This window comes from Propithecus coquereli, unplaced genomic scaffold, assembly GCF_000956105.1.
Source record: "Propithecus coquereli isolate 6110/MARCELLA unplaced genomic scaffold, Pcoq_1.0 Scaffold99, whole genome shotgun sequence".
Taxonomy (NCBI): Eukaryota; Metazoa; Chordata; class Mammalia; order Primates; family Indriidae; genus Propithecus; species Propithecus coquereli.
Window position 1 is genome coordinate 9,148,310 of NW_012156284.1, and position 26,117 is coordinate 9,174,426.

Below are 26,117 nucleotides of genomic sequence, written 5' to 3' on the forward strand. Positions count from 1 at the left end.
CTGGGGAGCTGTTGTTCCTCTTTGGGGTGTGCTTTCCGTTTGAGTCTTCATACTTCCAGAGTTCTTTCGCTGGTTCCTTCCCATCTGGATCAGTTGTTCCTTCTTGCCTTTAAATTTTCGTTTGGATAATGGCACGCCCTGTTCAGTGTCTGAGCCAGTAGGTGGTGTTTGTGGGTGAGATTCTACCACACCCTTTATGATGAATCAGTAGATGCAGTAAAAGGGTGTGCAGGATGACCTCCCTGTCAGTAGGTGGCACTTGCAGGGAGGAGCTAGCTGCGATGCTGTTTTTGGGTCCTGTAGCTAGCTCTTATTCCTCTAGAGAGGTCTTCTTGTGCCTCGGGTGGTGGGTGATGGGTGGGGCCCTGGGATTTCCAGGTGTGTCCTTATTCTCCCCCTCAGTGGGAGGAGTGAGTCTGTGTGGGGCTGGGTTGGGCAAGCCTGCCCTCAGGCTCCACAACTGCTGCTAGCAGGTTCAAAGGTCTACTCTTTGTTTCTGTGCAAAGCTGCCAGGAGGGACTGAAATGGGTCCACTCAGCTGAAAGTCTGGGCTTCGGGGCTGGGGCTGTCCAAAACCCGCACTCTCGAGCAGGTCTCGCTCCCCTCCACTCTCCCACTCTCCCCCTCTCCGTGGTCTCTCCCAGGCCTCTGTCAGCAAGCAGGACCTCAGGCCGATGGATCGCCCCTGGCTGTGACGTGGGCCGGGAGGTCCCTACCCAGGATCGTAACCTGAGCTGTCCTTATTCTCCACCTCAGTGGAGGCAGGACCAGGAGTGAGTCTGGGTGGGGCTGGGTTGGGTAAGCCTGCCCTCAGGCTCCACCACTGCTGTTAGCAGGGGTCAACTTCTGCTCTTTGTTTCTGTGCAGAACTGCAGGGAGGGGCTGAAATGGCTCCACTCAGCTGAAAGTCTGGGCTTGGGGGATGGGGCTGTCCAAGACCTGCATTCTGGAGCAGGTCTTGCTCCCCTCCACTCTCCCCCACTCCGTGGCCTCTCCCTGGCCTCTGCCAGCAAGCAGGACCTGAGGCCTATGGATCTCCCCTGGCTGTGACGTGGGCCGGGAGGTCCCTACCCGGGAGGTCCCTACCCAGGATCGTAGCCTGAGCTGGGTGCACAGCCCTCTTTTAGGAGGAGGGTTGCCAGTCAGGCACGCTGATCTGCCCCTGAAGGCACACACTCCTCAGTAGGGTCTTTCACAGATCTCTCCTCCGTGCCCCAGGGCAGTGCGATTGTGACCTGGGTGTACGGGGTCTGGTCTGGAGGCCTGACCCCTGGACCCTGGAGATCAATCCCTGACCCTGCCAGGGGGAGAGGTGCTGGTCTTGAATCACCTACAGGGTGCCCAAGCTGGATCAATTTCACTCCACCTCGGGATTTGCCCCACTCTCCTGGAGTCCCCAGGCAAGTAGCACCTGGGAGGGCTGGCGGGTAGGAACTCGCAGTCTGCGTACCCCTCAGTCTGCTGTAGGGCCCCAAAAGGAAAGGTCTCGTTCTTTGGAGATGCCTCCGTGTGACGGCTAAATTGTCTATCTGGGCACACACGGGTAGGGAGAGGGAAGGAGAGAATGGAACACTATGGCGTCTGCCACTAGGCTCGCATCTGCGCCCGGGGAGATGCCCCGAAGGGGGTGGGAGCCTGATGCTGAGTCCGCAAGAGGCCACTGCTCACTGGCGGCAGCCACTCTGGGCTGGTGCTGGCAGGTCTCTCCAGCCGCTCAGGAGCCACCAGCAGTCCAAGATGCAAGGGAGGGGGACGTTAACCGCTCCACCTTCCCTTGTCGCTGGTCTCCAAGCCTCTCGGGACCTCTCTCCTTCCAGTTCTCCTCCGCAACGTCTTCCCGTGGAGTCGCCTGTAGTTTCAGGCCCCCTTCTTTCCAACCCTCACCTGATCTATGTTTCTATGCTAACTTATTTTTTTTCTCTTTCTTCTAAAATTCGTCTTTTTTGCAGAGACCTTCTGACTGGTGGCTTGTCTCATCCGCCATCTTCTGTTCAGAGCACTCTTTTTCGCTCACTGGCTCACTGCAGAGGTCTCAGTGTGCCTCCCGCCTGAACCCACATTGCCTTATAGGTTAAGATAACTAGGAGTCCTGAATAATGAGGCATGTGAGGGGGAGCGGCTATAATTTGGGAATAATCAACTCATAAAGAAGGGTTCATTTCTTGGCTTAAGGTGTGGCTCTGTGACTTAACACATAGAAATTCAAGGATTATGGATTTGATTACAGCCAGTGTTGGAGGAGGCAGCATGTAGTGGTGAAAAGAGCATGGACTTTATTTAGAGTTAGACAATGCGGGTTCAAATCTTAGCTTAGCCACTTAGTGGTGAGGTAACCTTGGGCAAATCAATCCATCTCTTTGAATCTGTTTTATTATCATAATACTACTCCCACACTATTTTTAGTGGTAGCACCAGCAATTACAATATATATCCCTAAAATTTACCACTTTATTTGGAATTAATATTGTATCTTGTAAAATGTAGAAACTTTTTAATCCAACAGGTCCATTTAACCCCCGCTGTCATTCTTTGTGTTATAATTATCATATATATTACACCTACCTACATCGAAAACCACATGAGAAAACACTATACTTTTTCTTCAAACAATAATACATATTTTTAAAAACTTAAGAAGTGAACCATTTCTAATACTTTTCATTTGTTCTTGAAGATACAGCCTTCTGTCCGCTACTATTTCCCTTCAGTCTTAAGAACATTGCATTGTGTTTTTTTTCTTAAATTGTATATCACCTTCATCCCTGAAGGATATTTTCACTGGATATAGAATTCCAGGTGACCTTTTTTTTTTCTTTCATCACTTCAAATATGCTATTCCACTATCTTATATTTTTCATGTTTTCTGATGAGAAAGCCATGGTCATCCTGCTTCATTATCATCAGATAAATACAAATTAAAATCACAGTGTGGGACCTTTGGCTTCTGTTATAGTGGTGCAACCCCCCAGTAGACCAATTCTCCCACTGGCAACTCTTCGCCCTGGACAAAATACAAAGATAATTACCTGAGGATAATGAGGGGAAAATGCAGGGAGACAAACTGTGGAGGACAACTGAAACTTGAAGAAACAACAGGGAAGGGCATGAGTTTTGTGCTATTTTTGTTTTTGTGGCTTTGACTTAAAAGTAGGCATCAGTTGTTTAGTGGGATAGAGCAGTAAAGGCAGCTAAAACTCAGATGGAAATGATGCTGCCTTTCTGGTTAGGAGAATCAGTGAAAGAAACCCAGACAACCATATCTACAGAGAGAAGGATAATTTCCAGAGGGAAGAGAGCTGGAGAAGGAGGTTTTATAATCCTATGTATGTATGAACAGCATGAAAGTCTCAGGCTGAGCCCAGAACTACATTGTTACAAAACAGACTCAAAGGAGCACTTCAAGACTTGAGCTAATATTTAAACCACCATCACCCATGGTCATGTCTGTTTTGTTTGTACTGTATATTTCCATTTAGTTAGGTTTTTTCCTAGTTATCTTTCTGTTGTTAATTTATATTTTAATTCTGTGGTTAAAAATCATATTCTGAATGGTTTCAATATTTTAACATTTGTTGAGGTTTTCTTCGTGGCTCAGCATATGGTAGGTTTTGATAAATGTTCCACGTGCCATTGGAAAAAAATGTGTATTCTGGCTTTTTTGGATTCAGTGTTCTATAAGTGAATATTATATCAAGTTTGTTAATTGTTCTCTTCAGAACTTTCATATGTGTACTGATTTTTTGTCTGCCTGTTCTATCAGCTATTAAGATAGGTGTGTCACTATTCCTTTATGATCGTGTTGTCAATTTCTCTTTTTACTTTTGTCAGGTTTTAGCTTTATATACTTTGAAGCTATATTATTTGTATAGAGCTTTAGGATATACTATCTTCCTATTGAAGATATTGACCTTTTTATCATTATAAAGATATTGAAAAAGTTTTGACCTCTTATCATTATAAAATGTTGCTCTTTATCGCTAATAAGGCTTATTGCCTTAAAATTTACTTTGCCTGATATCAGTATAATTATGACAGGCTTCTTTTGATTAATGCTTGAATGATTCATTTTTTTCTATCCTTTCACTTTAGACTTTTCTGTGTTCTTATGTTTTTTTAAAAATATAAGGTCTTGTAAGAATAATTTAGTTAGCTTTAAAAAATTATAATAGCTTTATTGAAATATAACTTCCATACTATAATAGTCATGCTTTTAAGTGTAGAATTGAATGATTTTCAGGATAGCTACAGAGTTGTAAAACCATCACCACTGTCTAATTTAAGAACATTTTTATCGGCCCCAAAGAAACTGTACCTATTAGTCTCGTCCAATTTTCCCCTCATCCCAAGACCTCAGAAAACATTATCCTACTTTCTGTCTCTGTGGATTTGCCTATTCTGGATATTTCATATAAATAGAATCATACAAAATATGGTCTTTTGTGTTTGGCTTCTTTTACTTAGCATAATGTTTGTAAGGTTCATCTATCTTGTAGCATTTATCAATCATTCATTCCTTTTTATGCTGAAAAGTATCCCATGTACGGATATCACACATGTTGTTTATCCATTCATTAATTGATAAACATTTGGGTTGTTTCCACTTTTTGGCCATTACGAATAATATCACTATGAACTCTCGTGAAAAGTTTCGGTGTTCACATATGTTTTCAATTCCTTTGGGTATGTACCTAGGAATGGAATTGCTAGGGTTATATGGTAACTTTATGTTTAACACTTTGAGGAACTGCCAAACTGTTTGGCTCTCAATTCTATTCCATTGATGTGTATGTCTATCCTTGTGTCAGTATCACAATGTCTTAATTACTGTAGCTTTGTAGTAAATTTTGTAATTGAAAAGAGTGAGTCTTCCAACTTTGTTGTTTTTTGAGATTGTTTTGGTTATTCTGGGACCCTTGCATTTCCATATGAATTTTGGAATAGCTTGCCAATTTCTACACAAAATCCAACTGGGATTTTTAAAGTGATTGCATTGAATCTGTAGATTTATTTGGGAAGTATTGTCATCTTAACAATATTAATTGTTCCAACCCATGAACATGGGATGTCTTTCCATTTATTTAGGTCTTCTTTAATTTCTTTCAACAATGTTTTGTAGTTTTCAATATATAAGTCTTGTATTCCTTTAAAAATTCCTAAGTATTTTATTCTTTTTGATGCTATTGTATATGGAATTCATTTTCATAATGTGCGTTGGTAATGTATAGAAACATTATTGATTTTTGTATATTGATCTTGTATCTTGAAACTTTGAACTCTCTTATTATAATATTAGTTATCATTATATATATATAATATATATACATATTCTCTGAATAGAGATACTTTTATTTCTTCCTTTACAACTTGATGACTTTTATTTCATTTTCTTACCTAATTGCCCTGCTAGAATCTCCAGGACAATGTTGGGTAGAAATGATGAGAGTGGACTTCCTTGTGTACCTCCTGATGTTAGGGAGAAAACAGTTTTTCACTAGTGAGTATGATGTCAGCTGTAGGTTTTTCATAGATTGCTTTTTTCAGGTTGGGAAAGTTCCGTGCTATTCCTGTTATTATTTTGCCCTATCTCCATAACCAATAAATCCTTAGAACCCCTAAACTCCATTTACCTTTCTCTTGCCTTTTTGTTGTTGTCAGTTAATGTGAATTCTACAAGGCAATATCATTATTACTTTGTGAAGGTAATATTTATTTATATTAATCCACATATTAGTCTATTCTTCTGTTCTTTACTCTTTCCTGCATTTCCACATTTCTGTCTGGGATCCTTTTCTTCTATCACAAGGGTTCCCTTTATCTTTTATTCTAGCTCAGGGCTTGAAATGGTTTACTACTTTCTGGAATTTTTGTTCATCTAGTTCTTACCAAAGCTCTCTGAGGCATTTAAAATATGATTTGTATAATTTATTCATATTTTGGTATTAATACTTATAAACAGAAGTATTTATTTGCTGTGGCTTATTATATAGTCCATTCTACTTGGAAGCAGAGGTAGTATGATTATTTTAAGATGTCTGTCTCTCATACTCCATGGTAAGCTACATGAATGTAGGAACATTATCTGCTTTACTTATTTTGGGTTGTCTAACATTTAATAGGTTATTTATGAATAAATGAATGAATAAGTGAGATAATGTCTATAAAGTCCTTGCCACATGGTAGGTACTCAGTAAAATATATGTTACTTTCCTTTCCTAATCTTTTCAAGATTTGATCTCTGTTCACTCTGTATCACACTAGGTAGGGGATAAAATGTGCACCTATTATCAATCATTTTTGCCTGCCTCTGAATAGAGGGATCAAGAGAAAGCATCAGGGAAGGACACAGAGCTGGGAGTTGAGGTACAACTGGCTGACCTACTTACATAGGTTTACTGGAGCTAAGTCTTGTAACTGATAGCATGAGAATTAGACTCTTCATTTTATTGTTTTGCAATTCGGGTTGCCTCAGTTGGATGATTTGTGAAGTAACCACACTCATGTTTCAGCTGCAGAAATGTGTTAAGTTGTACTTAATCTATTTATGAATTAAAACTAGAGGATGTGATGATAATCACTCAGTGTCCTCTCTGTGTAAGAATCTTCAAATGAGCAAAGGAGCCCGGAGAAAATGAGATGCAATTGTACAGTATAATGTGACTATGTGGTTGAAAGGGAACAGAGAGGACACCATTCTACCAAAGTTAGATAATAAGGTTTCTGTCATACAAAAAAATAGTGCTATATAAGTAGCTGGTTTTCAGTACGCATCTCAGGCTCTTGTAAAAGTAGTTGCTGTATCTCTGCATTCTAGAATCAAGAGCCATATCGGTAGGATATAGCCAATTATAAGTCAGCCAGCCACTCTGGTTATGACATAAATTGAGGGTAAAGGATTTATACTTGGTCATTTTTCTAAAAGGATCTTCCAAGAGAAATTCATTGGCTTGTCTGAAATTCTGAAATTATTGTCCTCAAAGCTGTGACATTTTTGGAAGAGAAGCATCATATTGTCTCCAAAGATAATACATCATAGCAGATGAAACGTAAAAGGAATTTTTGAGTGATTCAACACAACAATGTTCTTTTTGCCTTTTAATACATTCCATTTTCTTTGGGGGCTAAAAGTTTCTACATTTAACAATTTCATTTGCTCACCCAGCTTGAGAAATAAGTAGAAGGAAGTTTACCCTACTTCTCCCAGTAGTTTGGCTTTTACATGGACAGCATTTTGTCATCGAAAGAGCCCGTTCCCATTCATTTTCATATTGTGTTTCACAGCAATGCTTTGAGACAGGCAAGGAAAAGAGTAACTTTCAGTCTTAGATATATGGAAACCAAGACTCTGAATCCTAGCCAGTATTCTTGCCATTATCCAGCTCTGCTATCCCAGAAGCTGGGTTGATGTTTGGGCTAGCTTGGTTAGCATTTCATTAGCCATCTTAAATCCCCACATTTCAACTTTTGGTTAAACTAGAAAGGAAATAGATACATAAAATTTTGAACTCTTGCTGGATCAAAAGACCTATTTCCTCAAATATTTAATTAGACTCGTGTGTTGTAACCTACCTTGAACTCTGCTTTCATCTGAGAAATCCTGTCACAGTAAAACATGTCTTGGAAGAAAAATATCAAAAGGTAAAAAAAATGCAGGTTGAGATGAAGTTCCTGACTCAAAAAAATTCTTGCACAGATAACTTTCCCACTTAAGTGACAGAAATGAGTGGCAAGAAAGGCAAGGCTTTATAGTAGAAAGGACAGACATGATTATTAATTCATTAGTAAACCACATTTCCCTCCTATAGCATCTACCATTTTCCTTCTATTGAGTCTGGTCTGTTTTTCTATTGATGATGAATTATCAGATAAAAAAAATCAGATCTGGTAATTTTGTTTATGTCTATGACTGATTATAGCCATTTTATGCAATAAAAGAAAAAGTTTTCAGCCAGAGGTTAGATGAATCTGCCTTTTTTGTATGGCTAATTGAATTGTCAATAGTGCTTCATCATAAGTTTTACAAGTTATTTTTTTAAAACATCAGGCCTACAAAATTGGCCTTGGCCTCCTTGGTGGTGTTCCAGGGGCTGGGAACACCTCTACTCAGCCACCCTACTCTCATTCTTGCCTCTATTGCTTCATTGATAACTAAGTTCTCTGTCTGTCTCTCTCTTTTTCTCTGTGTCATATATATATATATATATATATGTATGTGTATGTATATATAGCCCCCAAATTGAATAATTGGCTGGACTGAACTTTTAATTCAATATATAGCTACTTTAATGATTTACCTTAGTTTTATTCTGAATTGACTGGTTGTCTTAGGGTTTTTTTTTTTTTTTTACTTCATATTATGGGGGTACAGATGTTTAGGTTATGTATGTTGCCCTGCCCCCCCCAAGTCTGAGTTTCAAATATGTCCATCCTTTGGGTGGTGTGCATTGCACTCTTTGTGTACACATATACCTGTCCCCTCTTCCCTCCTCCTCCCTCCCCCTCCCCCCTGCCCAACATCCAATAAATGTTATTCTTATATGTGCACTTATGTGTTGATCAGTTAATACCAATTTGATGGTGAGTACATGTGGTGCTTGTCTTTCCATTCTTGGGATACCTCACTTAGTAGAATGCGTTCCAGCTCTATCCAGGAGTATACAAGAGGTGCTATATCACCATTGTTTCTTAAAGCTGAATAGTATCCATGGTATACATATACCACATTTTATTAATCCACTCATGTATTGGTGGACACTTGGGTTGTTTCCACATCTTTGCAATTGTGAATTGTGCTGCTATAAACATTCGGGTGCAGGTGTCTTTCTTACAGAGTATCATTTGTTCTTTTGGGTAGATGCCCAGTAATGGGATTGCCGGATCGAATGGTACTTCTACTTGTATCTCTTTAAGGTATCTCCATATTGCTTTCCACAGAGGTTGCACTAGTTTGCAGTGCCACCAACAGTACATGAGTGTTCCTATCTCTCCGCATCCACGCCAACATTTATTGTTTTGGGACTTTTTGATAAAGGCCAGTCTCACTGGATGTCTTAGGGTTTTAATTCATTTATTCAAATGATATTTACTGAGTACTCACCGAATGCTAGGTATACTGTTCTAGATGGTAGGGATAGAGCAGAGGTCAAGACAGGCATAAATCTCTAACTTATAGACTATTCAAGTGTCAGGGAGACAGAATTAAACAATAAATCAAACATCTAGTATGTTAGTGATGAATGCTATGCAGTAAAATAAAGGATGGTAGGGGGACAGGGAGTACACATGTGGTATATGGAAGAGGGTGCCATTTTGAATTGGGTGGCAAGGGAAGGTCTCACTGAGAAGGTGCCATTTGAGTGAAAAATTGAAAGAGTTGAAGGAATGATGCATGCAGATATCAGGGAGAAAAATATTCCAGGCATAGGGAGAATAGCAAGTGCAAAGACCCTGAGATGGGCCTATGTGTAGTCAGGTCGGTGAAATGCTAGGTGGCTGGAGTTAAGTGAGGGAGGCAGAGTATGGTAGGAGACAAAGTTGAAGAACATGTGGAGCTCCAGATCATGGAGGGCCTCATGGGCCACCACAAGGACTTGAGTTTTATATTCTGGGACAAATGGGGAACCAATAGAGGGGGGTTTGTGCAGAGAAGTGATAAGATGACATTTGTTAACAGGATCACTCTGGCTGCTGTGTTGAAATAGACTGAAGGGGGCAAGGTCAGAGGCAACCAGTGAGGAGACTGTTTGCAACAATCTAGGGGACAGATGATGGTAGCTGGACCAGGGTGGCAACAGTGGAGCGGGTGAAAAATGGTGGGGTTCTAGATGTATCCTGAAAGTATAGCCAGTAGGATTTTTCTTACAGTTGAGCTGTCGGGTGTGAGAGAAAGAGAGAAGTTAGGACGACTTAAAGGATTTGGCCTGAACAAGTAGAATAGGACTGTCATTAATTTAAATGGGGAAAATTGAGGAGGAACAGGATTTTAAAGTCAGGATTTTGGTTTTGGATATGTTAAATCTGAGATGCCTGCTGATATTCAAGTGGAGCTATTGAGGAGGCAGCTGGATACACATATATGGGCCTCAGAAGGCACACACATATACATATATGCATACACACACACACACACACACACACACACACACATGCACATTTGGGAGTTGTCTTTATATAGGTGGAATTTAAAGCCATGAGACAGATGAGATCATCAAGGGAGTGAATGTAGAGAAGGGAAAATATCCAAAGACTGGGCCCTGAGGCCCTCTAACACTTAAAGCTCAGGGAAATAGGGAAGAGCTAGCAGACGTCACCAAAAAGAGGGGTCAGTGAGGTGATCTGAGAGGCTCCAGGTATGCCTGATGGTGAGAATAAATGCAGAACATAATTTAATTCTAGAAGTTCCATCACTGGGTTGTAGGGACCTCAGAGTCAACTGTATGTCAAGGGACTCCTCACTTATTTTTACAGTTTGGTTAGAGATAATGCCCTCACAAATCTGTTGACTATAAGAAGGAAAAGAGATATTGGACAATGACAGTGTGTCAAAGCAGATATTGTAATGAAAACATTTTTTGTTCTAGCCAAAGCAGGGTGTTATAATTAGGACATTGCTACACTCCATCATCATGACAAGCCAATGGAGAACTTTGCTAATTTTGGAGGGAGAAGAGCAAGGTATGATAGGATACTGTTGAAAGGTTAGCATGAAGCAAGAAAGACTAACCATCTGAACATACGACATCGTTTATTCTGACATTCAACAACAGGTCACACAAAAGAGGACCCAAGTGCTGTTTTTCCCCTTTGCCACAATTATATGTCATGTCACCAGCGACAGCTTGGAGGCTGATTCCATATTCCTGCTTGTTTGAAGAGCCATCCTTGATGTACAAATCTCTTCTGAAGCAGAAAGTTAAGGCCATGCATATTGTGAATTGAAGGTTCAGCCCAACTTTTTGTTTTTTGTTCTTTGAATTTTACCTTCTCTGAACTGACCTGCCAGTATCTGTCATTTGTAAGAATCAATTTAGCAAATAGGTGAGATAGTGCAAATTCTGAGCATAGCTTCAAGTCCCAGGTGAGTTTTCCTAAAGCATGGTGGCACTGCAGCATCCTTGCTGGTACCTAGAAATAGCACTGATTAATTTTCAGTGCCTTTCCCCATCTGAGAGTTTTGGTCACAAAGGCTCGTTTCTAAAAGATCGCCTGTGGCAGATTTAAGCACAGAGTCCTTTAATTGGCATGAGTGAACAACAGTTGGACTTTCTGAATTGAGTTATTCCATGGTTAACCGAAGCACACAGAGACAGCACTAATTGCCTCTTAGCTCCCAAATGGAAATGAGGGGAGGGAAAAAGGAAAGCAAAGCTGTGAATGGTCTGACTGAATTAGACCATGAGCATTGTTTCAGGGCTTTGTTTCTGAATGTGAACCCTGCTTCGAAAACAAAATATTTGAATTATGAACAAGTAGTGTAGCAGTTGGAATACATAATAATTTTTGTAATTTGATATATAATTTCAAAAACCTCTTTCTGTCAATAATATCTTAAATGGGGGGATTAAAGGTTGAACCTGTCAGGTTCTTTAAAGTCTTCATTTTCTTTTGGGGATAGGCTTATCAAATTTAGGCCCTTATTGCTTTACATACTGAAATATTCTCTTGGTTATGTTATATACATTCACATACACACACACACACACACACACACACACATAGAGTGCTGGTTTATGAGAGCTTTTCATTTCAAAAGAGAACTGTCAAATTAGTGAAAGGATAAAAGTGTGTAGCGTAAGTGCTCAATTATAAAATGTCACATTTTATATAACATGAATCATGCTCTTAGGCAGGTAAGCTATATATAAACACTTTCCGTAAATATGCACTACGTGTGTGAGTCCAAGAGAAATTGTGATGGGAGAGAGAATACTGACAATGCTATCATACTTGCCTTCTGTGTTGTGCTATATTCTTAAGCCTGCTGTTGTTTATGGTTAAGAGACAAACGGGGCACTCGGGTCTTTCTGGTCACATTCTATATCCTTGTACTGACTTGATAAAAGGTCCTAGGGAAAGCATTTCAACTTTCTCTAATGGGCTCTCTTAATTTGCAAAAATGAACATGATGCAATGGCAAGAGCTATGCTCTACCAAGTCCCCAGATCCGCAGCACCGTGCCAACTCTGTGAAGCACTGCCAGAATCACTAGCACTCTGGTGGCCGGTAGGTCACCATATCCAAAGGGTCTATTTTCAAAAGTGTCCGTCTCACACCTAGCTCTAGGACTTGCCTCTTGTCTAATAGCTTCTGATTTCGACACCTGGGTTGAAATATTGAAGTTCTGGGCAATAAAGTATCCTTTTTATTCAAAGTGCTCATTCTATGATAATGTTTTTAGGTACACAACTGCTGCTTACCCTAGCAGGAAATGAAGAGGGGTTTTGAAGTTGTTCTCTTTGAATGTTCTGTTATTGGAGTGTGAACAGCTGCAAATGGAGGGCTCCTCTCTGTCATGTGTCTTGGCCCAGCCGTATGCTTTGTTGCCACCCTTGTTCAGTGCTTTTTCCCTGTCGTCTATACTGGTGGGACTTTGCCTCAGGCATGTTCAACCTCAGCAATGTGCTACTATCAGGTTTAAGTAGAGACAAGACCTGATTATTTTGTGTGACATTGTCTCCTTCTCTTTATACTTGTGAATTCATTTGTTCAACCACTCATTCAAACATTTTTCTAGCAATAACTATGGGAGAGATCCTGTGATACTTTTATTAAGTGGCAAGCTGTACCTGAGAATTATAAAGCTGCAAATGAAGCTGTTATAAACTTATAAAGCAATAGCTACAAGTTATTGAAGAAATGTAAGGCAGACCTCTGGCAAATCTGGGATGAGATTTGGGCTGAGGTGATGAAGATATCTCTAGAAATGCACACAAATAGCACTTGGTGAAAGCTTCTCTCTTTCTTTTTTGTTTCAAAAGAAGTGGTATCCTACCTCTTTTCTGACAATTCACACAGCCTCCCATTCCCTTCAGGACTCTACTCTGTCAATTATCCTCTCCTCAGAAAGTTCTCCCTTTCTCCTAGTGCCTTTTCCTCACCCGAAAAACATTCTCAAGCCTCCTCTAGCGCCCCCTCTAGGCCAATTCCTATGACCTTATCATGTCTCAAGCCTTTCCCCTTCTAAATCTGCCTTCTGTGCTTACTACTGAGCTGAAAGTGCTCATTCAGTAGGTATAAATGGGGTGAATTGTGTCCCCTAAAAATAAATATGTTGAAGTCTTAATGTCTAGTACTTCAGAATGTGACCTTATTTAGAAATAGGGTCTTTACAGAGATAATCCAGTTAAAATGGCATCATTAAGGTGGGCCCTAATCCAATGACTGAAGTCCTAGGCTGGACATGATAGCGCACACCTGTAATCCCAGCACTTTGGGAGGCCAAGGCGGGGAGGCCAAGGCGGGAGGGATTGCTTGAAGGCAAACGTTCAAGAGCAGTATGACTGATATCCTTACATAATAAAAAGAGGAAATTTGGACACAGAGACAGACATGTGCAGAGGGAAGTTGATGTGAAGACACAGGGAGAATGCCATCTGCAAGCCAAGGAACGTCTGAGGCTACCAGAAGCTAGAGGAGAGGACTACAGCAGTCTCCCTCACAGCCCTCAAAAGGGACCAACCCTGCTCACACATCAATCTCTCACTTCTAGCCTCAAGAGCTGTGACACAGTAAATTTTTGCTGTTTAAGCCACCAAGTTTTGGGTACTTTGTTATGTCAGCCCTAGCAAACTAGTACAGTGGGCATAAATATGATTTCCTAATGATAAAATCCAAAGGCTCTTTCTTACCCACACTGGCTAATGGCTCTGCACTCTTTAACCCTATGTCATCTTCCTTTTTAAAATTTGAGTGTCAGCATGGTGAGATGGAATAAACCAGAGATCTGGAGTTAGGCCAAACTGGATTCAAATTCTTGGACAATTTTACTTATCTTCTCAAAGCCTATAAAATAGAATTTGTAAATACCTTATATGGTGATTATGAGGATCACATGAGATAATGTATGTAAAATATGGCATACAGTAAGCAAATATAAATGTAGTCAGCCTGGGAAGAATCTAGACATTGAGTGGTCAGCTGAGATACCAAGTCAAACAGTAGGACCCTGGGAGTGAAGATCTGATAGTGGTTCAGGGTAGGGTAAGTGTCTGCTCCTCCTCTGGGTTCTTAACCTTTCTTACTGTACTTAGCAGGCTGTATAGTTTCATTTGTGAGTTTCTTCTTTAGATTTTGAGATCATTGATAGTAGACACAGTGAATATTTGATGAATGAGGAAATAGCTGAATAGGACAAATCTAAAAGAGCTTTCTTGGCCAATCTGAGAGCCAAGTGTTCATGCTGTGTATCAAGCTTCAGTATAGAAAGGAGTGAGCTTTATGGAGGTGCATGATGACAGAAGCTGCTATAAATGAATTGGTCGTTTGGACTAAAATGTGTTTTTTTAAAGTTCTCAACAATCCCCCTCTGCTCAGACTGGATCTTTTTTTTTTTTTTTTTAAATCACTACTAGAGTCAAGCTGAGTGAGTGATGAATATACACTTTCAACATATTTCTTGAAACTGGATATACTAGTATTGTGTATTGCTGTCACTTCTGTGATTTCATCATCAGAATTGTACACTTGTGTTACTCAGATGCAGAAATAACCTTCGGATTGACTTTTTTCTTTTCTTTCTTTCTTTCTTTTTTTTTTCTTAGCAATTGCTCACTTTATCAATGCAGGATGCTAAACCAGAAAGAGCATTCACTTCATGGGCCAAAATTCTATGGCAGTAATCCTGGAAATCATAAGTAAAAGTAGATCAGAACTTTCTACTTTCTATGTTATTTCAAAAAGTAAGCTGGCTGTGCACAAAGATGGGCTTCCTCAGCAAATATTAATTTTCTTTAATGAACAATCTGGAGGCTCTTTGTATTCCTTATTATATGAGTCTCCCAGATGGGTTCGTACTGACTTTTTTGTAGTTCAAATATAAGCTTCTCTTTCACATTAATCTGAGGACTATCTTTTTTAGTTACTCAGGAGTCTAAACAGTTTTTTCAGACAACTCTGTATTTGTTGAGTTTGCCCATGACCCCTCCTCCCATCCTTTTATTCTAGTCTAAATACAAATTATTTCTCACTGCAGGTTTAGAAATAAAAAAAAAAATCCCACTATGGTAGATTTTTCAAGTGCTATTCATTTCAAGCTTCACCATGGGGCTTAAAATGAAAAGCTGTATTTATACTTCACTGAGTAATAAGGTTTGCTTGGATAGATAAGATGGTAAACATTAATAAAATATTAATGAGACTTAAAAAGAGGTAGCAGGCATATTACCCCACCCTTGAAAGTAAAAAGCGTAAGACAGAGAATGGCAGTAGATGAAGCTGAATAAATGAGGCATTTTTTTTTTTTCTGAGAAAGAAGAATAGTAAAGTGATTCTCAGCTCCAGGCCAAATCTCTTGCCAAACTCCGTCCTGATTCAGTGCAGTCCAGTGAACACTTTATTATAAAACTCAGAGAATTTAGGGTATCCACAATCAATGTCCTGTTGTATCTTACAACCCAAATCTTCTTTTAAATACCCTGGCATGGATGTCCTCATCTCAGTGTTACTATAACACTGAAAAATTGAGGACAGTCTAAATGTCAAACAGTATAGAACTTGTTCATGAAACTATGATATTGCCATGTGATGGAATATTATGCAGGTGATAAAAAGTTTGTTGTAGAAAGAGATTTAAAGGCACAGGGTGATGTTCACAATATGTCAGCAATTGGAAAAAAACACATTACACATTAGTAAGTACAGTAGGGGCCTAACAAAGTCAGTACATATATTCACAGAAGACTGGAATATAATTGCTCAAATTGTTACAGTGACTGACTCTGGGTTGTGGAATTAAAGATGGGTTTTATGTTTCTTTGTGCTTTTCTATATTGTCTATACCTTTTATAATGAGTATGTATTAACTTTACAATCAGGAATAGAAGAAAAAAGGACACTTCTCCCCCTTGTAAACACTATGTAGTAGGTTGAATGGTGGCCCCCCAAAAGGTAGGCTCACATCCTAACCTTTGGAATCTGGGAATGTGAACTTACTTGGAAAAAGAGTCTCTGCAGATATAATTAAGAATCTCATGACGAGATCATTCTGGAGTATCAAGGTGGGCCCTAAACCAATGACAAGTGTCTTTATAAGAGAGAGAGAGAAGAGAAGGCACCGACACACAGGAGAAAGCCCTGTGAAGACGGAGGCAAAGTTAAGAATGATGCGGCCACAAGCTTAAGGAATGCCAACAGCCACTGGAAGCTAGAGGAGGCAAAAGAAGGATTCACCCCTAGAGTCTCTGGTGGGAATGTAGTCCTGTCGATACCTTGTGTTTGAACTTCTGGCCACCAGAACTGTGAGAAAATAAATTTCTGTTTTAAGTTTGTAGTAATTTGTTCCAGCAGTTGCAGAAAACTAATACTGTGATGGATCGTGCTGCCCACCAGTTACTCATTCTAGCATCTGACTGGGCTCAAAGAGCCATGCTGAGCTCTGTTGTCAGCTCACTATCCATTTCAAGTTGCATACGTCCTTCTCCCTGCCCATCTTCTCTTTCCTCTTGTTTGGGAGACATTCTTTTTGATCACTACAGACTGCATCTGTCATATTGTCTAAACTGAAAGCTTTCCTTCAGTTTTCTTTGGCAATTGAATATTCATTACTTGACACATTCACAATAGGCCCTTTTTTTGCCTAGGCCCTCTGTATTTTCAAAAGAGACCCAGAACTTTCACCACCCTTTAATATATCTGCAGTGACTTAAACACCCAAATGACATTGGTACCCAGACTACTCAGGATATATTATTATCCAATTATGGGAGGAAGGGAAATTCTTAAGGCATCATGGGGGAAGTTTATTCACAAAGTCACTGAAGAGGTTTCCCACATGCTAGAGGTAGAAAATTTACAGATATTTTGTTGTTTCTATTTGCCAAGGAAGTGAAGAAGGCTCATTGGTGACCTGATACTGTCTATCATGCCAACTTCATCTTCTACTTCTTGCTGATGATCCAGTGATCTATAGGTGCTACATGTCATTGCTATTCCTCATCTCCAGGCCATTGCTCCCATTATCTGCTCTGCCTGGAATGAGGCCCTTCTCCACCATCGCTGCCTTGGCCTGACTCATTCGCCTACCACCCCCTCAATCCTTCAGATTTGGCTCAAGCATTACCTCTAAAAAGCCTTTCCTGACCCCTACTTCCCAGACCGGACCAGGCACCAGGCCTGGCCTCTTGTGTTTCTCTAGAAGCATGGTCTCACCTCTACCCCTGCTCTACTCACAATGAGGGGAAGTGATCTGTTTGTTAAAGTGGGACATTTTCAAGTTCATGCTATGTCACAATAGGGTTTCCACAAGGCACAAGAAAGATAAAATGAAGCAAACTCTCCTGCAAATGGAATAGTTTCTGTGGCTGAATAATCTCTGCAAAGAAAAGGCTATAAACAAGCCACTACCATGGAAATCTTTTATCTTCTGCCCACTGGATCTATATGCAAAGTTCCCTAAGCAAAACTCACATTTTCTTTTGTAAGGAAAAAAAAAAAGCAGATGTGGATGAGGAAAGTTGAACAACGGCCTCCCAAATGTGAGAAAATGCTTGTTTTGAATGATCATAATTTTAAAATAAAGGAAATTATATGTTTGGCTCTTTCCTGCTCTACTGTGAACTACTCACAGGAGGCAAGATCTGGATTCCCTGCATTTGGCACAGAGTTGCTACCCTTGATGTTTGTGGGATGAATGTCGCGGCCCGGATTGCAGAATGGGGGATGGACACAGAAAGAAACACACAGACACACACAAGGACATACAAGACTGCAGTAGACAATTCTACCAGTCGCTTTATTATATAGTTTTTCTATGTCCGGCAGCTACTTCCTGGTATGTGACTACCTTGGGCGTCTTGAGGAAACACATTTTCATTCCTTCCAGACGATTGCTTAAGGGAAGCAGATGTTTGCATCTTAACTTCTTGTATCTTAACTTCTTTATCTCATTACCGTATGCAGGACAATGAGATGCCTTGGCTTGTTTGCAAGACCCCAGGCACTTGGTTATCTATCATAAAGCTATCTGTCATGAGGAATAGTTCTGTTTGTCCAACAGGCCGTGTGCGGACCTGTTGGCCTCTGGTGCCAAGGAGAGCACACCCAGTTTCGCTGACTCTGGGATTAAGCCAATTTTGCCCAGGGATGGCCCCTACAATGAATGAGTAAATATTTTTCTTATGGCCCTGTGTTTTTTGTTCAGGAATTGTGAAGAAAGAAGCAGAGCAAGTACTTTGATACCACATCTGCCATTTGTCAGAATTAGTGTCCTGAAGCCCTTTAGATAAGACCTTTATATCGCCTATCTCAGAAGCATAAAAACGGGATAGGATTTTCAGCAGGTAGGAATGGGGAAACGCAGATAATTCTTTCTCTTTTCAGTCTACAAAAAGTACCAACTAGGAGCTATATGCTGGGAGGTGATAAGGACACCACACACAATGGGGGAAATCAATGCACAGTCCCTCTGTGGTCAATAAACACGGTGGCACCAGAAGAGATTTTGCTTAGAGACCAATCGACTTTGTTTCTGCCATCCCTCCACAGTAGGATCCAGAATTTCAGGAATAATTGATGGAAGGTGGTGACATCCAGGCATTTGCAAGCTATACTACTCATGCTAAAACAAGACGGGATAGTTTTTAGTTACTGCCATCAGACTTGAACACAAAATTTGAATCAGCCCCGTAGTTGTATGGTCCCTCCTGGAATGGGATAGAACTAGTCATGAGGTCCAGGGCCAAGCCAAATGGTGTCTTGGAACTGACACTGGGAAGTTTTGAGTCTGGAGGAAAAATGCAATTTATATCTTGGAAGGCAAGCAAAAGGATTAGGAGCCAGAAGATTGACCACACAGGTCACCACACTGGAAGGGCAGTGCTAGCTGGGAGCCAGATATGCATCAGGGAGCAAGCAGAGAGGAGAGCAAGATGCAAGGGGTTGAAGCTGGTGCCAAAAATAATTTGATGAACACAGCCTTTCTCTACATGGCCCTACATGCTTCCCTGGGCAAGGGGCATGCTCTTAAAGGTCCAGGATGGCTGTCTTTCCTCATTTCCTGGCCCAGTCAGGTTAGCCCAGGGAAGATAACAATGAAAAATTGTATGTTTTGGGTTGAGAGTGGGATTAGTAGACCCCTACCAAATGCAGCAGCTATGTTAAAAGGTGAATTTGAAAATTAATGATATGATATCTTTAGTGGACCATATAATACCACACACTTCAATGAAGCAAATATGTACTGAGCTATATTTCCTGAGTGAAAGGCACTCTAATTACAGTAAGGAGGGTATAGAGATGAGTATTGCATTCCATCCTCTCAGTAAATATAGTATGTCTCACTTTAGATAACAAAGGCATGAAGAGGAATTGGAAAATATAGGTCATATTCAAGGTCCAGTGCCAGATAAAGTAGAAAAGTGACAGGAAATATGGCTGAAAAGATAGGGTGGACTCCAATGTTGGCAAGAGCAGCGCTTACTTTGAACATGAGTTGGATAGTGCTCTGTAGAATATCTTGGAAATATGGAAGGTAGTTAGGCCACTGCAGTGCTTTAGGTAGAGGTGACATGGGGCTGACTTACTCTGATGGCAATGGGAAGAGAACAGAGGAGACAGGACTGATAGATACATTGGAGAGCTAAATTGGCTATGACTTAGTATATCAGTCAGGGTTCTTCAAGAGAGACAGAACAGATAGGATATAGATATATGAGAGGGGATTTAATTAGGGAATTGGCTCATGTAATTATGGAGGCTGACAAGTCCCACAACAGGCTGTTTGCAAGCTGGAGACCCTGGGATGCTAGCATGTCCAAGTCCAAAAGCCTCAGATCCTAGAGTCCAAAGGTCAGAAAGCCTGGAGTTCTGATATCCAAGGGTAGGATAAGAAGCATGTCCCAGCTCCAGGAGAAAGAGAGAAGGGAAAACAGCTTTCCCCTGCCTTTTTTTTTGGTTCTCTCTGGGTCTCCTGATGAAAGGATTGTGTCCACTCACATTGAAGGTGGATCTTCCCCACTCAGTCCACTAACTCACACTCTATTTTCCTCTGGAAACACCCTCACAGACACACTCAGAAGTAATGCTTTACCAGTCCTCTCTAGGTATTCTTTAATCCAGTCAAGTTGACACCTAAAGTTAACCATCATACTTGGTGACTCATTGGATGTTGAGAATAAGGTGTAGAGGAAACAAAGATGACAACAAGTTTGCAAGCCTGTATGACTAGATGAATAGGATCACTCATAGAAATAGAGAAATCAGCTGGATTCATTTGTTTGAAAGGGGAGAAGATTTACTTGTTTTGAACATATTGGGTTTTCAGTGCTGGTTAAACATCTGAACAAAGATACCCAAAAAAAGCAGTTGGAAATGTGGAACAAAACTAGAGTAGATCCTACTGCAATAGGTTCCTATAGATCCCTACACTCTCTCTATTCCACTCCAGCACTCACTACTTTCCCTTGCAGCTATTTATGTAATGATCTTCTGTTATCTCTGTGTGGAGAAGGACTCTTCTTGTTCAATGTGTAACAGGAAATAATGTATTTTCAATACTATTTTTTTAAAAAAAATCAGTGAGCTAGTGCTTGGGAGAGAGGTCAAGGCCAAGATCAATGGGTCATGTTCATGGAAGTGATCGTTGAAGCCATAGAGTAGATCAAATCATGGGGGGAGTGTTAAGGACTGAATTATGTCTCCACACAATTCCTATGTTGTAGTCCTAACCCCTAGTACCTCCGAATGTGACCTTATTTGGAGATAGGATCTTTGCAGAGGAATCAAGTCCAATATGGCTAGTATCCTTATAAAAGGAAAATTTGGACACAGAGACACATGGATAGAGGGAAGACAATGTGAAGAGACACAGGAAGAAGACAGACATCTACAAGGTAAGAAGAAGACTGGAACAGATCCTTCCCTCACAGCCTCAGAAGGAACCTTCCCTCATAGCTCAGAAGGAACCAACCCTACCAATACCTTGATCTTGAACTTCTAGCCTCCAGAACTGTGAGACAATAAATTTCTGTCATTTAAGCCACCCAGGTTGTGGTACTTTGTTATGGCAACCCTAGCAAACTAATAGAGGGAGAGAGTATATAATGGAGAAAAGAGCAGAGGACTAAAACTAAAATCATAGGATCACTTCTACCAAGGATGAAATAAGACAGCAAAGAAGAAAAAAAAAATATTGGCCATAGAGATGGAAGGCAAACAATAGCAGTGTTGTGTCATGAAAACTAGGAGAGGAGAGAATTTCAAGAAAGGGAGTGGCAGATAAACAGTGCCCAATGCCACAGGGAATTTGAGTAGGACATGGACTGAATGGTTTTGCAGCTAGGAGGTCCTGGAAGTCTTACATGACTTATGAGAAAACACTTTCATTAGTAGTAAGGGATAGGGGATGAGGAAGCCAGGTTATAGAATATTGAGTAAATGGGGAGGAGAGGAAGTAAGACTATGTGTGTCTATTTGTACCCACACATGTCTGAGGAGTGGTGCAGTTTGGCTGCTTCGGAGTTATCTGGGGACTCCCCAAAATATGGAGTTCCAAATGCTAAAATTGTATTCAGATTCATCAGGTTTAGGGGGGGCCTAGAAATCTGGCTTCTTCAAAAATCACTCCAAGTGTTTCTTATGCACAGGTATATTTGAAAACCACTGTCTAGACTATTACTTGAAGAAATTTGATAGTAAAGTGGAAGAGAGAGAAAGAGGACTGTATTGATCAGGATTGGCGAGACACTATTGCACTAACAACTCTCAAATCTCAGTGCTTTAACACAAAACTTGATTTCTCAGTCATACTGTATGATCATCATAATCCAAGGGAAAGGTCTCTCTCTGTTTGAGTCAGAGACAGGAATCATCTGTTGCTCTACCTGAGTACTGAGGTCTCCTCAGTTACTGCTTCAAGGAATAGACATTTCACACCTGTTCTTCTAAGCTTCTGGAGCAAGTGACATGTTACCTCATTCACAATTCATTGGCTGAAACAAGTCACATGATCCTACCTACCTACAAGAGAGTGCAGAGTGTGTACTTTATACACCTAGGAGAAGAGGAAAACTGGATATTTGCGAGGATGAGTCACATTTGCTTGGAAAGGAACAGTGAAGCAGAAAAGTGTTTTTAGCCTGGAAGAGAACTGAGCATAAATGTAGGCTAAGAGAAGGGTGCCAGAGGAAGAGGAATTTGAAAAGGGAAAAGAGAAGGGTGAGAAAAAAACAAGAATTAATAGGGTGAAGTCCTAGAAGAGGGATGGGCACAAAAGTACCAAGTGGGGTGAACTTAACCTTGGAAAGGAGGGATGCATTTCTTCCTTTGTGTCAAATGTGAACAAAAGAGGGAGAATGAAGGCTACATGAGATTTTGTGTGGCATAAAAATTCTCATCATCACTATTAGCAATATTATTCTGAGACTTGACCTGTCCTTCCTTTCTCCTTTCCAGATTTCTATTTACAATTCTTTCATATGAGAGTTCAGACAGTTCTAGCACTTCCAAAATTAACCCAAGAGGATTAGTCAACAGGACTGAATTAGCAGGGCTTTTGCATCTCTCCCTCCTTAAAGGAAAACTTCAGAGTGGAATCGAAGGTAGATACTTCTGGGTCTCCTATGGACTGGCAGTTTGGTTTTTCCTTTTGGGGAAAATCTTCCCAAAGCATCAGTTCTGCTGGCCATTCACATAGCATTGCAATTTGTGTAGTGAACTACCCTTCTGGGTTAGGGAAATAGCTGCTACTCCTGTTGTACTTAGAGTTCAGAGTCATGGGAAACAGAATTCTAGATCTGCAAGGGACCTTGAGGTAGGACCATATTAAACCAACTAAAGCATATGAAAAATTATTTTTTTCTATTTTTAAAAGCCCACATCAAAGACTGATTACCCAGTTGCTGGAATGATTCCTCTGTTCTTTTTTATGGCTAGCCTAATACCCTAATCTTCAATTTGAAATCTTTGCCCTCTATGGACATGGAGAACATCTGTACAAGCCCTCATATACATAAACACCATTATTATATTGTTCTACACTCTTAATTTCAAACTCAAAATATATTTTCTTTTTCCTACAAATGTATTAATTGGCTAATATATGTCAATCACTGGACCTGGAAGTTAATAAATCAGTCCTTGTTTTCAAAGAACTCATAATCTGGTTGGGGGGGGGAGAGAGAGAGAGGAAGAGAGAGAGAGAGACTGGTTTGCACATTGTATTATGATTTTTTCCCCAGTGGTTTAACAAAGGTGGGCGCCAGGAACAATGGAGCACAAGGAAGAAGGAATGACTTCTGCCTGGAGCCATCAGGGAAAGCTTCACAGAACAGGTAACAGTAGTCCTTAGTCTTGAAGTGTGAGTAGAAGTTCCCTTTTTCTCCGCGATCTCTAAATCTTCATGAACTTCTCTACTTCCCTCTTTAGTTATGCAAACACATTGATATTGCAAATCATCTCATTTTTGGACTTTACCCTGTCCTTTATTATTGACACTAATTCTTACCCAATACACAGTGGACAGCTAGAATCCCTCCAATATCTATGGGGATTCTTAGCAAGGGCTAAGGACTGTTTTACTCAGTCATCCCTGGATCCTATACCCTGTGACCAATGATCCTTAATCTTTGCTCTGAGGCTTATCTCTTGAAATAACCGCTTCTCTTTTTCTTTTTTCTTTTTTTTTTTTTTTGCATTTCTTCATGCAAATCCTGCACTCTGGGGCCGGAGGACCCTCACTACCCTTCATACCCGTGGCCAAGGGCTGTGTGCAACAGAGTTTACTAAAGGTTTAAAGACATGGAAGATAGGAAGGATTGAGGGGAAAATGGAGACTGAAGTCCAGCCCATGAACCACTCACCAAGCTTTGCAGCTTTGCTGGGTCCTGGGAGTCAGAAGCACCTTTTTCTAACTAACCTAAACATGTTTTATGGGTTAGTGGAAGCCCTAAGGGAGGTTATACCCTAGTGTAGCTAAACAAACTCAGATTGAAGTCCTTAAAATGTTTGTCATTTCTGTCTCTGGTACAATTGCCAGATTTAGCAAACAAAAATATAGGACACCAGTAAAAGTTGACTTTCTGATAAATGAATTTTTTTAGTATGTCTCAAACAATATTTGGGACATAGTTATACTAAAAATTATCCCTCATTTACCTCAAATTAAAATACAAGATGTTGAGTTAAATTTGATCTGGCAACCTTAGTCTCATATCTTCCTTGAGCTGGTGATTCAGCTGTCCATTGTGCTGCAGGACCTCTTGCTCCTGCCTTCCACCTCTTCTCTTTCCCTCTCCAGCTCATTTCCTTCCAATCACCCAAATTCTTTTCATTTTTTATGGAGAGTAGTTTAGCTGTTAAGTTGGTCACAGCCCAGACCATTCAGGCTCTGCCCAGGGGACTCATCTTTATAACCAAACATGGTCGTTGTCCTATATAGAAACATTTCTCTCCCAGAGAGGAATTCTATAGTCAGCTCAAAGTAGCAAGTATTCCTGTTCTTCAATATAGTTACGTAGCTGCAAATTGAGCAGAGTTCATGAGGGAAGGCTGACCCATTATGATTACAATAATTGGCCTTTCTTATGATGAACAAATATATGTGATAACCTTTGGGAAGGTAATACTACTCACATATTTTCCGTCTGGCAACTGAACCATTGAGTTAGGAAGGAGAGGTTATTTTAGAGATTCTCTAGTCCATACTTCTTCCTCAATTTGCAGGTGGACAGACTGAAGCAAAGAGAAGGGTTGTGATTTATTCAAGGTCACACAGAAAGTTCAGGTTAGAACTTGCATTTCCCCTAGATTTGCTATGCCTGTTTCTCTCAGGAGATGCAAATATTTTGACAAAATTTGCATTTTTCAAAGCATGACCCCCTTTTTCCTTGGTTATGATTGTCTGGTGGTTATTTTATACTGTGTGTGTTAGGGTGCTCTAGACAAAATAGAACTGATAGGCTATATAGATATATGAGAGAGGATTTATTAGGAGTATTGGCTCATGTGATTATAGAGGCTGACAAGTCTCAGGGCAGACTGGCCATGTGCCAGCCAGAGACCCTGGAATGCCAACAGCATGTCTTAGTACAAGTCCGCAGGCCTCAGAACCAGGGAAGCCAATGGTGTAACTCTTAGTTCAAGGCCGAAGGCCTGAGAACCCCAGGGTGAGTGGTGGAGGGGAGTGCTTGTGTAAGTCCTGGAGTCCAAAGGCCAAAAAGCCTGGAGTTCTGCTGTCCAAGGGCAGGAGAAGAAGAGTATCCCAGCTCCAAGAGAGAAAGGAATTAGTCTTTCCTCTGCCTTTTTTGTCCTACCTGGGCCCCTAGATGATCGGATGGCGCCCATCTACATTGAGGGCAGATCTTCCCCACTCTGTCCACAGACTCACACACCAATCTCCTCTGGAAACATCCTCATCGATACGCTCAGAAGTAATGCTTTACCTATTCTCTAGGTATTCTTTAATCCAGTCAGATCGATGCCTAAAATTAGCCATCACACTGTGCTTTCCAGTTTGTTCTTACTCAGCCTCCCTGGGAGAATCCTAAGTGCTATGTTCCTTCCCAGGCCCTCACACCCATTTCTGCTGAACCTCAGAGGCGGCGGCAGCAGCAGCAGCAGCAGTGGGTCAGCCTCCCTCTGCCCATCCCCCTGGTCTTGCCAAGGAGTTGGATTTAGGCTTGATGATTTCCATGTAAAAGCAACAATAAATGCCTTTGTCTCATCAGTTTCATTGCAATGAAGAGTAAGCTCTCTGAGTTAAAGTGCATATATCTTCTCACTGTAAAAATATGCTGTGTGATTTCATGTCAAAAAGGATTTTTTATTACTGTGCAGTGGTGCAGACGTTGCTAAACTTCTCCCTCAGCTCTTCTCCTTGGAGCCATTGCACAAGGGCCAGTCCTGCTGAGCATGTTTCCTTTTTGTCACTTTTGTTTTTCGAAGTTCGTTGCCTCGGTAGATATTGAACA